Source organism: Schistocerca piceifrons, chromosome 7 (genome assembly GCF_021461385.2).
Source record: "Schistocerca piceifrons isolate TAMUIC-IGC-003096 chromosome 7, iqSchPice1.1, whole genome shotgun sequence".
In the NCBI taxonomy this organism is placed as follows: Eukaryota; Metazoa; Arthropoda; class Insecta; order Orthoptera; family Acrididae; genus Schistocerca; species Schistocerca piceifrons.
The window spans coordinates 466,393,250-466,411,111 of record NC_060144.1 but is presented as its reverse complement, the minus strand read 5'-3'; the positions used below and the strand labels follow the sequence as shown (position 1 = coordinate 466,411,111).

General features: G+C 44.4%; 1 pseudogene; it reads right to left on the bottom strand.

Annotated features, from left to right (window-relative positions):
* Positions 1 to 6,208: 6,208 nt before the first annotated feature.
* On the bottom strand, positions 6,209 to 6,326 carry LOC124709446 (annotated as a pseudogene).
* Positions 6,327 to 17,862: the final 11,536 nt, after the last annotated feature.

The window sequence follows — 17,862 nt, the reverse complement described above, 5'->3', positions numbered from 1 at the left end:
CCGAACGCCCCAGATAGTCTAAATAGCATTCTCCTCTACCCCCGCCTAACAGTGGTCCTGTTCATGACGAGAGCGAATCTGTGTGCCTATGTACTAGCTGCAAAGCACAAAACCATCTAGAAAAGTGCACAATGGCACATTACTAAGTGCGTGAGTGGTAGTCTATATTGTGTCGAATTTAATGTCGCTCGTTAGTGAAGTATACTTTCGGCTTTGTTTGTGATTAGTCGTATGTTTGCGTTGAAGCTATTCGTTAACATGTACCTCAAAATATCTAGTTACTACTTCGCATTTTATGTTTGTATTGTTTAATTCCCCGGTGTATTTGTAGTGATCCTTTAAACATTATGGTCGCTGTTTTTTGTGCTGCTATGGATAATTTGTTTTGGTTGCACCATTGTTGTATTGCTGGCTTTGTTTTCGAATATCGCTCTCGTGTTGGCCAATATCACAACTAACATCTCGTCAGCATACGCAACGATCCCGTCTGAACGTTCATCTCCCTCCGTTAAATTCAAGAGAGGTTCAATTGTGATAACCCAGAAAGTGGGTCCGCAGATAGAGCCTTGTGGACAACCTTTGGTAATGCTTTTTACAACCTTGCGGTTGTTCTCTTGCCACTCAGCCACTGTGTTCCTACAATAGTGTCTAACATCTATAGTTCTAAAATCATACAAACATTGATGGCACCAGGTTACCGTGGCCAAACAGTATCCTCCCACAGTACTTTCCCGTACACTTCAATATCATCAGCAAACAGCCGCAGATTAAGAAAATAACAGTGGTCCTATCACACTTCTCTGGGCCACTCCTGACGATACCCTTGTCTCTGATGAGTACTCGGCGTCGAGGTTAACGTATTGAATTCTGTTACATAAGAAGTCTTCGAGACACTCACATATCAGGGAAACCTATTCGCTTTGTCGTACCTTCGTTAACAGTTTGCTGTGGAGAACCGTATCAAATGCTTTTCGGAAATGTAGGAATATGTTATCTGCTTGCTGCCTTCATCCGCGATTTGCAGGATATCATGCGAGAAAAGGACGAGCTGCGTTCCACGCGAGTAATACTTTCTAAAACCGTGCTCGGTCAGAAGTTTTAAAATTTGTTTTATTCGAACTGAGAGTGTGTTCAAGAATTCTGCAGCAAACCGTTGTTAAGGATATTGGTCTGTAGTTTTGGGGATCTTTTCTATTACGCTTATAATACTCAGGAGTCACCTGCGCTTGTTTCAGTTTCTTGGAATATTGCCGTGGGCGAGAGATTCGGTGCTGTCCGGATTTAAATAACTGACACCCATTAGTCAGAGACAGTCGAACAAGTCTAAGATCTTTTCGAGGCGTAGTCCTTCTGGAAGAATCCGTGCATATTTCTCTAATTCCAGCTCATAGCCATAGCACTGCAGCGAACTGTCTAGGCGATCTTTTGGCATGACACTCTCATGTTACTCATGCCAAAGATTTGATCGTTCTTAAAGTCCCTAAGAAGGCGATAAGGTGCAAGTGTACATACACGTCCTCTGCGGATGATACAGTCTATTTCGGAATAGTAAACTGATCCCTCCAACCATTAATCTGTTGTAGGCACTCGGAGCTTTGTTTTCTTTTACGATGCTACTTAATTTCATGAATATTAATTCATTTTATTGTTATGGATGAAAATGAGGTAGTTGCAAAACTGATAAGTAAACTAGTTCATAGCCCTCTAACATTCAACTATAAATTATATATGCTCGCCTTGAGGAAAAGCTAAGAAATGAGACCACCCAAATCGGTAAAAACCGGAAAACTTTCCAATACTTTCCAATAGCTTTCGCGGATTTTCTATTGCCAACGTTACTATTACGGCGTCGACCGTTACTCAATTGCCATCTTTGTCTATCCACAACTATTGCGATTACTGGAAGTTGAACTAAGCAACACGTCGTTTCGGACTCCAAGCTGTCACAAGAGGAAAACGTAAACACAATCTTCCTTCCCTTACATTGCACAGCCATTTAATGGCAACGGCTCTACGACATAAGTGGTCTGATTGGCAGGGCCATCCTCGCAGGTGGGGACTCGTTTCCTCATCAGTGTTGCCATTCTGGGTGTGGAGTTTTAGTTTCTTTACCATGGTGCTAAAACGCTATGAAAACTTCATGCTTCGTGTGGTCTCGAAGAGGCAGAATGCTCTATGGAAAGCTTTTTCAATATCCAGCCACTTCATGGTGCATTTTATTTCGCAAGCTTCGGCCGTCGATGTGGTGTCCCTACAGTCGTGCAGTGCTTGGTGGACGGTCGTGTCTGTTACCTGCGCAGCTCGGCGAGTAGGTCGGAGAACTCTGCGCAGAGCGACCGGACGCGCGGCGTCGGCTGCGGGGAGGCGTTCGAGGTGCACGAAGCTCGCGGCAGTAACAGCTGCTGTTGCTGGTGCTGTTGCTGCTGCTGCTGATGTTGCTGCAGGCGCTGCGTGCCGTCCGAGCAGCTCAGCCGTCGGATCTCCTCCTGCACACAGCTCAGTCGCAGGCGAAGCTGGAAGCAATGCACAAAGTCCCGTTCTTAGACAACTATCATCGCACACTCCCAGCATAAATCAATCACATAAAAATAGACGTTCCACATCTCCTCCTAAACTACCGGACCAATTTCAATCAAACTAAGTATACATATTGCATATTGTATCAAAGGAACCATGTACATATGGAAAAGGGAGGGGGGGGGGGGGAGAGGAGGATGAAAAAGCAGTTTAGCCCACGGTGCGTAAATACCCATAATTTGTTCATCGAATATTTGTGAAAGAGAGCACTTAGTGACTTGAAAAATACTTTACAAATGATCTGAAACGATTACCAAACTTTTTGTTGCTGACAACCCCCCAAAAAATGATGCAACCCAAAAAGTTTTGCTCTTGAAACTTCCTGGCAGATTAAAACTGTGTGCCGGACCGAGACTCGAACTCGCGACCTTTGCCTTTCGCGGGCAAGTACAGAGGTAAAGCTGTGGGGACGGGGCATGAGTCGTGCTTGGGTAGCTCAGATGGTCATCGGCCGGTTCGGTCAGAGAGCTAGTTGGCCTCTGTAATAAAAAAAACTGAGTAAAAGGATCAACAAAGAACTTGAACGGATGTCGTGTGACGTCCGCAACGACCAAACACAACGATCAACAACGAACAAAATGAAGAAAAAAAAGCGATGGTAGAGCACTTATCCGCGAAAGGCAAAGGTCCCGAGTTCGAGTCTCGGTCCGCCACACAGTTTTAATCTGCCAGGAAGTTTCATAGCAGCGCACACTCCGCTGCATAGTGAAAATCACGTTCTGGAAGTCTATCTCTTACTCTATTTTCGCTACTCACACAGTAAATCTGTCGCATGAAGTAAGACGTTTAAATTTATTCCTTCTTTGTTACTAATTTTATTCGCAACACATTTCGCCGGTAGTATCGACATATCCCGCTGAATGTACCTACAAAATTATATCATTGTACGATACATAGTTCAGGTGACAGGAAGTCAAAAACACTAAGATGTGTGAAAAATTGCCGCATCATGCTAGACCTTTAAATTTATTACTTCTTTCCTACACTTGTATACACAACACACTTCACAGACGGTAGCCACATATACTAAAGGATGTATGCGCGAAATTATATTATTGTATGATACATAGTTCATGAGATAAACATTGAACTGCGTGAAAATGAAAGTGGAGGACTAAATTCGCTAGAGATGAAGGTGAAATAATTGTACAAAAACGTGTGAAATATATTAAATATATGTTAAATTTATTTGAAATTTGCATACGCAGGCAAAGACATGGGTAAAAAGCTCATCCTAAACCCCTAGAACGATTTCAACCAAATATGGTACACATATTAGTTACGAACTGGACTGAGATACTGTTGGGGTAAGGACCATCAGCCTCCTATTAGGGTGGGGCTGATAACATGAAGAGAGAACGGGGGAGGAGGAGGACACAGATAGGAGGAAGGAAGAGATGCGCCGAGAGAAGGGGAGGGGGAAATCGTCAGAGGGAGGGGAGAGACGAGATGAGGAGCGAAATAAAAAACGAAAAGGTGGGCAGAGACAGGAGGCAGGAAAAGATGGGTAGGGAGAGGAGGAGGAGGAGGAGGACAGAAAAAGGAAAGAAGAAGAGGTGGACAGAAAGGGGAGGGAGAAGGGGGTGAAGAATGAGAGTGAGAGGAAGACATGGACAGACAGGGGGAGGAAGAGATGGACGAGGAGAGGAAGGAGGAAATGGAATTAGAGTGGGAGGAGGAGACGGATAGAAGGGGAAGGAGCAGATGTAAGAGGGGTGGAGAAGCAGATGGACAAGGGGGAGGAGCAGATGGACAGAGAGGGGAGCAAGAGGAGATGGACAGGGAGTGGGGGGTGGAGGAAGTGAAAACAGAGAGCGGGAACAGAAGATGGGCAGAGGAAGTGGGTGGGGGAAGGAGGAAGCCGACAGAAAGAGGGCCAAGATGGAAATGGACTAATAGAGGATTGGAATAAACACATCCGGGCAACACTGGCTATTTGTAGTACACAATAGAAGCCAAGAAACAAAATAAAACTGTCCTCTTAATGTGGTTAAAGGAGCACGCTAGTAATCGGCACAGTAAAGTAGCCAAGTGCTCTGCAAACGACAGCCTCCAAGAGGGGAACCCATTATCTACACATCTTCCATGTTCCGTCTTTTATCACGTTTCATTCGAGCAATGGATTCAGCAGTGAAAAAATCAATGCAGGCAGGAACAGGGTTTTCTTTCGCTTCCTTTCGTTTCAGCCCAGCGCATTGTTCCAACAAAACTGTGGTACAGCCAGAAGTTCTTCCGGGGAGACATATGACATTCGTTATTCTAATAAGATTGGGAATCTCATGTTTCCCTGCGCACCTTCGCAGGATCAGAGTGATGGAGTCTGTACGTAGCGAACACCCAGAAGACGACGGAAATCTTAACCACATAATCTTGGATTGTTCTAAATATGCTCCACCCGAAAATAAACTCGGGGAAAACCTCGCAGACGTGCGGCTTCCCTTGTCAACAAATAAGAAAACACTAATGAGGCGCAACCACCTCGTAAGTAACAGTTAAATAGCACGGTCCTGCAAGAGTCTGACATAAGTATCTGACATTTCAAATACTGACATTTGTAAATTCATGTATGTGTGAAACAGATGTATACTTCAAATTTAACTGACTTCATTAACCCTAATAAGAAATGGTGCCTGCTATTGTTTCCAGCAAAAATCCAATAAAATTAAGTTAAAAGTAGAACTTCCAACTTATTGCCTTTCATAAGGGCAGCAGTGCATCGTATATATTCATTACGAAATAAATAGCATTGTACGAGACTCGTTACTGTTCGTAATTTTTCTTTCCTCCCTTGTTTTCTTACCCGCATACATTTCCCTACCCTCAGTGGACTTGGAGTACCAGATACGTTTCGTTACTCATTCCCCTTCGTTCGTGCCACCTCACTAGTTTTCGTATTCCTCCAATTTCTTATTCTCGGCGCAGTACGTCGTTAATGACACGGACCATCGAATTCTGCATGTTTTCTTTCCCCCACCGCAGTTCGTGCACGATCCGGGAGCAGTCGTTATGTTCCGATTCCTTCGTTTCACACGCTACGGTTTCTGCCGTACACCAGATCGCCGGCTACATGGTAGCGATAACCGGAGGCTTTAACAGGACTACGGCAAGCGCCTGGGACACAGCTACGGTCGTAAAGAGAGTCTCCGTATCGGCCGCCGTACAGCACAGCTGCCTATAGTGGCCTAGGTGAGGCATTGTCGTGGCGATTGAAGCTGGATTTTGATATGACAGCCAAGGGTTGGTGCATAAGTTCATAGCGGTTTTATGTAACTGTAATATACATAACAGATACAACGGTTTACAAAACACGAGGTTTTTACGCGAACGACTAGTCGAGCCATGTTCGGACCGCATTTTCATCCGAAACGGAAGTTCCTTAAGGTTGTTCGACAGAGAGCGGAGAAGGTGAAAATCTGAGGGTGCAGCACAGCACTCCATCTTCAGACCACAATTGGCTCATCGGGACCATCCGACCGCCGTGTCATCCTCAGCTGAGGATGCAGATAGGAGGCGTGTGTTGTCAGCAAACCGCTTTCCTGGTCATCGTGATGGTTTTCTTTGACCGGAGCCGCTACTATTCGGTCGAGTAGATCCTCAATTGGCATCACGAGGCTTAGTGCACCCCGAAAAATAACAACAGCACATGGCGACCCGGATGGTCACCCGTTCAAGTGCCGGCCATGCCCAACAGAGCTTAACTTCGGTGATCGGACGGGAACCTGTGTATTCACCGCGGCAAGGCCGTTGCATGAGTGTGCAGGAAAGCTAAATAATACTCCTGTTTAGTCTTTTTTGTCACTCGAGCAGAATGCAGGTGAGATTTATGGTTTACGTCCGCAAGACGTCCCAGTTGTTACAGTAAATGTCACCAGTGATGGTTACACCTCTGGGAAGCAATTCGTACCACACCCTACCGTCGCTGTCCCACCAGATGATAGCGTCATCTTTTGTGGATGCAAGAAGGTGATTGTATGGGGAGTTGCTGCTTTGTTTCGAGTTCAATAATTCCTTCCTTTCCTTGTGTTAGCATAAAGACATTGCTTTTCTTCACCAGTAACGATGCAGGATATGAGTGGTCGGTGTTGTTCACCAGCCAACTGATGACGAGCAAGCAGAGATGCACATATGACAACCTGCTGATTTTTGCGATTTTGGCTTACAGCATGCGGTATCAATACACCCTATTTTTGAACCTTTTCCATTACATGAAAATTTCGTATTATGTTGGCAATGATCACAGTTCGTCACATTTGCCAGTTCTCGTGTACAGTAACGTGAATCATTGTGGATTAATGCGTTTATACGATCTTCACCAAGCTCCTATAGCATTTCTGAATGTGGGGAATCATTCATGTCAAAACGATCATCTTTGAAACGGGAATACCATTTTATTGGTGCTCTTTGCAATGGTATTATACACATACAAGGCGCAAATGCTTTTGTGTTCCTCTACTGCTGTCACCTCTCTATTGAATTCAAACAGAAGAATATGCTGGAAATGTTCCAGTTTCTCGACTTGGCACTCCATTTTCTAGCGTCTGCAGTTCTACTCACCATCTCCAAATGACAAAATAAAAATATGTAAACTCAAATAGTAACAGTGGACTATAAAGAAAACAAATGAAAATCGACAAACAAACCCATGGGAGCCAGAGTATCAACATGCAAAACAAAAAGGCTACGAGCTTATGAACCAAGCTAGCAGTTCAGTTCTTGCAACTTCAGCTGTTATCATGAATGCCAATATAATCGTGGTGACCGTTTCGCAGTATGTAAAACAGAAAAATCTGGTTAGGAAAGAGGACCCACACTGAAGTTGCATTCACGAGTATGGTTATACCCACAAGTTGCTTGAATAGCAAAGAAGTATTTATGTGCAATAACTCCAACACTAATGAAGTTCAGTAACGAAAGTAACGACAAATGGTTATATACCTCGGTAGTATGGCATACAAGATTTAATAGTTACTTTCAGAGACCTATTGCTGTGTGACTGCGTAGGCTTTATAGGCGTAATAATTTATAATCCGTATGTGTGCCTCGCAAACCGATCCTCAAATCAATCTACACTACTGGCCATTAAAACTGCTGCACCACAAAGATGACGTGCTACAGACGCGAAATTTAACCGACAGGAAGAAGATGCTGTGACATGCAAATGAGAAGCTTTTCAGAGCGTTCACACAAGGTTGGCACCGGTGGCGACACCTGCAACGAGCTGACATAAGGAAAGTTTCCAACCGATTTCTCATACACAAACAGCAGTTGACCAGCGTTGCCTGGTGAAACGTTGTTGTGATACCTCGTGTAAGGAGGAGAAATGCATACCATCACGTTTCCGACTTTGATAAAGGTCGGATTGTAGCCTATCCTGATTGCGGTTTATCGTATCGCGACATCGCTGCTCGCGTTGGTCGAGATCCAATGGCTGTTAGCAGAATATGGAATCGGTGGGTTTAGGATGGTAATACGGAACACCGTGCTGGATCCCAACGGCCACGTATCACTAGCAGTCGAGATGACAGGCATCTTATCCGCATAGCTGTAACGGATCGTGCAGCCACGTCTCGATCCCCGAGTCAACAGATGGGGACGTTTGCAAGACAACAACCATCTGCAGGAACAGTTCGACGACGTTTGCTGCAGCATGGACTATCAGCACGGAGACCATGGCTACGGTTACCCTTGACGCTGCATCACAGACAGGAGCGCCTGTGATGGTGTACTCAACGACGAACCTGGGTGCACGAATGGCAAAACGTCATTTTTTCGGATGAATCCAGGTTCTGTTTACAGCAACGTGATGGTCGCAACCGTGTTTGGCGACATCGCGGTGAACGCACATTGGAAGCGTGTATTCGTCATCGCCATACTGGCGTATCACCCGGCGTGATGGTATGGGGTGACATTTGTTACACGACTCAGTCACCTCTTGTTCGCATTGACGGCACTCTGAACAGTGGAAGTTACATTTCAGATGTGTTACGACCCGTGGCTCTACCTTTCATTCGATCGCTGCCAAGCCCTACATTTCAGCAGGATAATGCACGACCGCATGTTGCAGGTCCTGTACGGGCCTTACTGGATACAGAAAATGTTCGAGTGCTGCCCTGGCCAGCACATTCTCCAGATCTCTCAGCAATTGAAAACGTCTGGTCAACGGTGACCGAGCAACTGGCTCGTCACAATACGCCAGTCACTACTGTTGATGAACTGTGGTATCGTGTTAAAGCTTCATGGGCAGCTTTACCTGTACAAGCCATCCAAGCTCTGTTTGACTCAATGCCCAGGCGTACCAAGGCCGTTACTACAGCCAGAGGTGGTTGTTCTGGGTACTGATTTCTCAGGATCTATGCACCCAAACTGCGTGAAAATGTAATCGCATGTCAGCTCTAGTATAATATATTTTTCCAATGAATACCCGTTTATCATCTACATTTCTTCTTAGTGTAGCGATTGTAATGACCAGTAGTGTAATATAATATTTCGACGCTCCAACAGGCTACCATATGAGCTGCTGAGATGTTAAATCAAAGCCGCCGCTCTTATGAATGCCACAGAAAGCCCACGGATTATGTACGTTGGAGTGAGTGTTCAATGGTGATGCTCGCTCTGCGGATCCCCCCCCCCCCCTCCCTCAAAAAAAAAGTAAAATAAAATAAATTGAAGGAGAAAGAATTTGAAAGTGCTAAAAATACGTATATGAGTCGTGTTCGTGTCTGAATATTCTTGTGAAGTAATTTTGTGAAACATAAACGAGTAGATGACGGATTGAAACGTGTAGTGTAACCATTAATAACACATGGCAACTATATTTCTTGGCGACCCTTTATAAAAGTTGAGTGTCGGAAGAATTCATAAATTTCTGGTGAAAAAATAACATAATTGAAATATTAATACTGTGGAATAGTTGAAAGAATCAGACTTATGTAGCTAAGCGGGATGAGTGAAGTTGGATTGAGAGAGGCTGATAGGGACTGTAAGGTTGCTAGAAGTGAAAAAATAGTCTATGTTTTATCTGAGTGACTTGAATCGTTTCAATAAAATAAGTGCCCTATACATGCAGGATGCTCGGAAATTCCCATTACAAACTTTTACGACTTGTAGAGGGGACGGTTTCAATTCAGGTGTTTAACTAGTCCACTTCTGCTTCAGGAATTGAATTAAGCATGACGCAGTACAATTATTAGGTAACTATTCGAAAGGGAACATTACGAAATATCCATTTATCACTTAAGCACATTAGTTTGTGTTAATACTTAAACATTACGTTCTGTACATACAGTATGCTACTACAAACAAATGCGCTGAAGTGATAAATGGACGTTTCATTATGTTTCCTTTCCAACTGTTAACTAATAGTTGTACTGCGTCACGCTTAATTCAATTCATCAGCCAGAAGTGGAGGATTTAAACATCTGAATTGAAACCGTCGTAAAACGGGAACGGTACGTTTCCAGGCATGGGTTCCTGTTCAAAATATTATGTTCCCACTCCCCTACACAAGTCCTAGAAGTTTGTAACGGGAATTTAGGAACACTCTGTAAAAGAACCAAAGCTCAACTTGGTTTAGGCACCTGGTTCAGTCTGGAAACTATCTGTGCGTTTGATGTATCGGACCCCTTTCAGTCGCCCGATATTTATGAACTTGGGTAAAACTTTCGTTATTCAAAGTAGAAGTGGATCAATAACAAACTTAACCAGTTATACTGTATTGCCACGGGGCCCAGTGGACGCAGATCAGATACAAGGATGAAGATCTGAAGAAAACAATCTGATCCAAATCAACGCGAACCTCACATGACTGAAGCGAAAAGTACCTTGTTTAGGATCGTGTAATTTTGATGTTAAGGGTTGCGTCAGAGTCTGAGGTCCAGTCAGAAAGTAATGCTTCCTATTTTTTAATTTGTTTTCTACAAGGGAAGTATGCCACAAGCACAGGACAAAAGCTACAACTTTCAAGATAAATTTGTCTCTTTTCAGTATAATCACCGTCTTTGTCAACACTTCCTTTACATCCTGAATCAAGAGAATGTATACCTGAGCAGTAAGAATTGTGGGTCCGCTTCCTCAACCACTGGCACAGAGAATTTTCCAAGATATCTGCATCCTAAGAAATTCTGGTCCTACGTCAAAGCGGTAGGTGGATCAAAACTAAATGTCTAGACACTCTGTGACCGAAATGGTACTGAAATAGAGGACGTCAGACTAAATGCCGAAATACTAAATGCCGGACGGAGTGGCTGAGCGGTTCTAGGCGCTATAGTCTGGACCCGCGAGACCGCTACGGTCACAGGTTCGAATCCTGCCTCGGGCATGGATGTGTGTGATGTCCTTAGATTAGTTAGGTCTAAATAGTTTTAAGTTATAGGGGACTGATGACCTCAGAAGTTAAGTCTCATAGTGCTCAGAGCCATTTGAACCATTTAAAATACTAAATTTCCTTTTCCAAAGCTGTTTCACAGAGGAAGACTGCTCTGTAGTTCCTTCTCTAGATTGTCGCACAGATGACAAAATGGTAGATATCGAAATAGATGGCAGAGAGATAGAAAAACAATTAAAATCGCTCAAAAGAGGAAAGGCCGCTGGACCTAATAGGATACCAATTCGACTTTACACAGAGTACGCGAAGGAACTTGCCCCCCTTCTTGCAGCGGTGTACCGTAGGTCTCTAGAAGAGCGTAGCGTTCCAAAAGATTGGGAAAGGGCACATGCCATCTCCGTTTTCAAGAAGGGACTTCGAACAGATGTGCAGAACTATAGACTTATATCTCTGACTTCGATCAATTGTAGAATTTTGGAACACGTATTATGTTCGAGTATAATGACTTTTCTGGAGACTAGAAATCTACTCTGTAGGAATCAGCATGGGTTTCGAAAAAGACGATCGCGTGAAACCCAGCTCGCCTTATTCGTCCACGAGACTCAAAGGGCCATAGACACGGGTTCCCAGGTAGATGCCGTGTTTCTCGTCTTGCGCAAGGCGTTCGATACAGTTCCCCACAGTCGTTTAATGAACAAAGTAAGAGCATATGGACTATCAGGCCAATTGTGTGATTGGATTGAAGAGTTCCTAGATAACAGAACGCGGCATGTCATTCTCAATGGAGAGAAGTCTTCCGAAGTAAGAGTGATTTCAGGTGTGCCGCAGGGGAGTGTTGTAGGACCGTTGCTATTTACAATATACATAAATCACCTTGTGGATAACATCGAAAGTTCAATGAGGCTTACCGAGCGAGGTGGCGCAGTGGTTAGCACACTGGACTCGCATTCGGGAGGACGACGGTTCAATCCCGTCTCCGGCCATCCTGATTTAGGTTTTCCGTGATTTCCCTAAATCGCTTCAGGCAAATGCCGGGATGGTTCCTTTGAAAGGGCACGGCCGATTTCCTTCCCCATCCTTCCCTCACCCGAGCTTGCGCGCTCCGTCTCTAATGACCTCATTGTCGACGGGACGTTAAACACTAATCTCCTCCTCCTCCTCCTCACTGAGGCTTTTTGCGGATGATGCTGTGGTATATCGAGATGTTATAACAATGGAAAATTGTACTGAAATGCAGGAGGATCTGCAACCAATTGACGCATGGTGCAGGGAATGGCAGTTGAATCACAATGTAGACAAGTGTAATGTGCTGCGAATACATAGAAAGAAAAAGCCTTTATCATTTAGCTACAAGATGACAGGTCAGCAACTGCAAGCAGTTAATTCCATAAATTATGTGGGAGTAGGCATTAGGAGTGATTTAAAATGGAATGACCATATAAAATTAATCGTCGGTAAGGCAGAAGCTAGACTGAGATTCGTTGGAAAAATCCTAAGGAAATGCAGTCCGAAAACAAAGGAAATAGGTTACAGTACACTTGTTCGCCCACTACTTGAATAATGCTCGCCGGTATGGGATGCGTACCAGATAGGGTTGATAGAAGAGATAGAGAAGATCCAACGGAGAGCAGCGCGTTTTGTTACAGGAACATTTAGTATCCGCGAAGGCGTTACGGAGATGATAGATAAACTCCAGTGGAAGACTCTGCAAGAGAGACGCTCAGTAGCTCGGTACGGGCTTTTGTTGAAGTTACGAGAACATATCTTCACCGAGGACTCAAGCAGTATATTGCTCCCTCGCGGAGAGACCATAAGGATAAAATGAGAGAGATTTGAGCCCACACCGACGCATACCCACAATCTTTGTTTCCACGAACTATACGAGACTGGGATAGAAGGGAGAACACCGTTGGGTGGCTTGCAGAGTATGGATGTAGATGTAGATTTTAAAAGTGACGCCGCCAATAAGTTTCTTCGAGTGGTCCGAACAGATGGAAGTCTGCTAGTGCAACAGACTGGATGCAATTGATTTCCTTGCCTCTTTATTCTGGTCGGTCAACATTTTTGATACTCAGCATGTACAAATATTGGAGTTGGCCAGGTTTTCAATAACAGCCGTCACACTCCCTTTACTGATGCATAACTGACGACACAGTTCATCTGTTGCTACACTGCAGTCGTCACGGATTGTTTGGTCGACAAGCCGGAGGTTGTGTGACGTCACTGCAGTCGCTGGTCGGCTGCACCGCGTAGTGTCAGCCAGTTATCTGTTCTTCAGTGTCTCTACTGCGTCGAACAGATCGTCTAATGATGCTCTAGTCCACCAAAGCATCTCCTTACACCTTCTTCGGCCTTTCATGAACGACATTGACCGTTTCGCTTTCTGCAGTAAGTACACTACTGGCCATTAAAATTGCTACACCACGAAGATGACATGCTACAGAAGCGAAATTTAACCGATAGGAAGAAGATGCTCTGATATGCAAATGATTAGCTTTTCAGAGCATTCACACAAGGTTGGCGCCAGTGGCGACACCTACAACGTGCTGACATGAGGAAAGTTTCCAACCGATTTGTCATACACAAACAGGAGTTGACCGGCGTTGCCTGGTGATACGTTGTTGTGATACCTCGTGTAAGGAGGAGAAATGCGCACCATTACATTTCCGACTTCGATAAAGGTCGGATTGTAGCCTATCGCTATTGCGGTTTATCGTATCGCGACATTGCTGCTCGCTTTGGTCGAATACAATTACTGTTAGCAGAATAAGGAATCGGTGGGTTCAGGACGGTAATACGGAACGCCGTGCTGGATCCCAACGACATCGTATCACTAGCAGTAGAGATGACAGGCATCTTATCCGCATGGCTGTAACGGATCGTGAAGCCACGTCTCGATCCCTGAGTCAACAGATGGGGACGTTTGCAAGACAATAACCATCTGCAGGAACAGTTCGACGACGTTTGCAGCAGCATGGACTATCAGCACGGAGACCGTGGCTGCGGTTACCCTTGACGCTGCATCACAGACAGGAGCGCCTGTGATGGTGTACTCAACGACGATCCTTTGTGGACGAATGGCAAAACGTCATTTTTTCCGATGAATCCAGGTTCTGTTTACAGCATCACGATGGTCGCATCCATGTTTGGCGACATCGCGTGGAACGCAAATTGGAAGCGTGTATTCGTCATCGCTATACTGGCGTATTACCCGGCGTGATGGTATGGGGTGCTATCGGTTACACGTCTCGATCACCTTTTGTTCGCACTGACGGCACTTTGAACAGTGGACGTTACATTTCAGATGTGTTACGACCCGTGGCTCTACCCATCATTTGCCGGCCGGAGTGGCCGTGCGGTTCTGGGTGCTACAGTCTGGAGCCGAGCGACCGCTACGGTCCCAGATTCGAATCCTGCCTCGGGCATGGATGTGTGTGATGTCATTAGGTTAGTTAGGTTTAATTAGTTCTAAGTTCTAGGCGACTGATGACCTCAGAAGTTAAGTCGCATAGTGCTCAGAGCCATTTGAACCATTTTTCTACTCTTCATTCAATCCTTGCGAAACCCTGCTTTTCAGCAGGATAATGCACGACCGCATGTTGCAGGTCCTGTACGGGGCTCTCTGAATACAGAAAATGTTCGACTGCTGCCCTGGCCAGCACATTCTCCAGATCTCTCACCAATTGAAAACGTTTGGCTCGTCACAATACGCCAGTCACTATTCTTGACGAACTGTGGTATCGTGTTGAAGCTGCATGGGCAGCTGTACCTGTACAGACATCCAAGATCTGTTTGACTCAATGCCCAGGCGTATCAAGGCCGTTATTACGGCCAGAGGTGATTGTTCTGGGTACTGATTTCTCAGGACCTATGCACCCAAATTGCGTGAAAGTGTAATCACATGTCAGTTCTAGTGTAATATATTTGTCCAGTGAATACCCATTTATCATCTGCATTTCTTCTTGCTGTAGCAATTTGAATGGCCAGTAGTGTAAGTGAAGCACAGAACGCTGTCTTAAGCATACGTCAATGTCGGCCATTTTGAAAACTTATACAGTGTTGCCACTTGTTGATGTGGGACGCTGTTTTTTACTGAAGTGAGTTGCAGAGCGTTTACTGCAGTGTGCCAAATTTGTAACTGCAACATTACCAATCTAGTGGAGGAGGAAAAAAAAGAAGAATCGAGGCATTGCTTTCTGAGAGGCCCCTGTGGCGCCAGCCAGGCGGCAGCAGGCGAGCTTGGCTTACCTCGCGGACGGGCGAGCAGATGGTGAGCGGGCGCGCCTCGCCGGGCACCCGCCGCAGCAGCAGGTGGCGCCACGTCGTCTCGACCTGCGCGCGCAGCTGCGCCAGCAGCAGCGTCGCGGCTGGCGCCAGCGCCGTGTCCGCGGCCACGCACACCAGCACGCGGTCGCCGTACGTCAGCGCCGTCACCGCCAGCCCCAGAGGCGGCAGTGGCGCCAGCAGCGGGAACACCGCCTTGAGCGACCGCCCGCCCACCTGCCCCAACAACAGCGAACATCTCACTCACTGCGCGGCGTTAACAGCCCGGCACCGTTAAGGTACCTTCACGCTGGAAACCAACTCCAACAAACTCGGCTTTCAACTCGAAGTTTGAATTAGTTTTCAATTGTTGTCAACAGTTGTTTGAAGTCGCGAGCCTGAGCAACTAGTTGAGGGAAGTTTTGTGTCGAGTTTATAGTTTACGGTCAGTGAGCAAAAACACGGAGGAGTTGTGTGACTTGCGCATGCGCATTTGCCGTGTCGTCTGCTGTGTTCCTTTCGACAATGACAACTCACGAATCGTCAACAGATCCAACAATTCAGTTTTTGTTAGAAATTGAAATGAGGAAACCTCTGTAGGATCCTTCTGATTCTGCATATAAAGACAGATATAAAAGGAAACATTTGTTGAAAGAAATTTCGGATAAAACTGGTGTACTGCTTGTGGAGTGTGAAAGGAAATGGACAAATATGAAAACACAGTTCAATCGTGAGCATTGTAAAATGGTCAAAACTAAAAGTGGATCTAGGACAACTGAGATATCCTTAAAATAACAACTGAGATATTCTTAAAATTAGATGCAAAGCTTAGTGGATTATTAATTGAATAATTTACGTCAATTTCGTTACACTACCTAGTAAGGTGTGAATTTTGAATGTCGCTTGCGCTTGTTTCATTGTGACATCCTGAGGGTGTACTGCCCCAACCCTCAGAATTTCTTCAGACGGTTCACACTTTTCCTTCTAATACACGGGATATGGTCACTGCTTCCGACACACCCCACTGTCGTTGCCACGGGCAGCATGTGTAATAAACCAGGTAAAAGACGGATTTACACGCTGTCCATCTAGGCTGCATTCTACGGGCCCACGCCAAAAATTTTTAAAATTAAAAGATGTTATTTATTTGATATTGTGGTGCAGCTCCTCTTAAAGCAATAGAAATGCAATTTAATTATTTTGTATAGCATTCTTCGGTTGGATTTCTAAATAAAGGAAACTGTGGATAAATTAGGTAAAGAAATTAAAATCCAAGAAGAAATAAAAATTTTAAGTGTTATCGATGGCATTTTAGTTCTGCCATTGATGGCGAAGGACTTGAAACTCCTGTTACAGGAAAATATCAACAAAACCTTTCTCGAAATAGCAAAAAACTTATGTTAACCTTACTTATAAATTTAAGTGTTAGGGTCACATTTCTGCAGTTATTTGTTTGGAGTGTATTCTTACACAAAATTGAAACGAGGGCGATAAACAGTACAAACAAGAAGATTTTGAAATGTGGTGCTGCAAAGAATACTGAAATTAGAGGTGCACACCATCCAATTAATGAAGAGGTACTGAACGAAGTTGGGGGGGAGGGGGCGAGGGTAGGGCTTTGCGCAACAAATTGACTAAAAGAAGACAGACTTTAACAGGAGACATCTTGAGGCTTCAAGGAATAGTTAGTTTAGTGCGTGTGTGGCCGGGGAAGTGCGTGAGGGGGAGGGAGGGAGGGCAAAATTCGTCCTTGACTAGCAAATTCCCTTACAATACGAAGTCAGCCGCCTCTTACTCTTCTTCTTCTTCTTCTTTTTTCAACAGCCGCTTCAATTAACAGAAGTTCATCTGTTTCCCATGAGACGACAATTTACAGAAGTTGATTCTGGCGTTTCTAAACGTTAATTGTGAAGAGAATTGTCTACGAAGCACAAGTTACGTTCTATTAACTTATCATCATAAAATAAAGAACAACCGCCTTCAGTCACAAATCGTGATTTTATTTCAATGCACGATGCACAAGCTTTTCAGGTGCTTTGACAGTCTGCATCAAGTTTTTTCCAAATTAAGTTAGTTCTGGTCCTGGTAAGATAACGGTGGTATGTTACAAAATACCACACACTAAATATAAGTTTACAAAACAAAGACAAATCGAAAAATAACTTACTGTTTCTAGTAGGGGATACATGGTTTTGATGTGTAGTACGAGCAGAACATGTTTGTTTACATGTTTAGCCAAAACAAGATAAATAATTTCAGATGTGAAAATGATGCGTTTCTACAGATACACTGTTGTTGCCATTTCAAAGAAAATACGAAGCTGTTGAAATAGCAACACATGTGTGAATGTAGAAATGCTGTGTCTTTACATTTGAAAGTCTTTGACTTGTTTGGACTTGTGTTTACAAATGTGCTGTAGAATGGAGAACGTAAACACGTCTACTGGTACTGTACTTCCAAACCATGTATCCACTACAGGAAATAGTAAGTTATTTTTCGATTTGTCTTAGTTTTGTAAACTTACATCCACAATGTGCCGCTGTCTAATATACTAATTTCATGTTACCAGGACCAGAAGTAACCTAAATTTGGAAAAAAGTACACTGTCAAAGTACCTGAAGGTGAATCCACAGGGCTCGAAATGCATTGTGCATTGAAATAAAATCACAATTTGTGACTGAAGGCGGCTTTTCTTTATT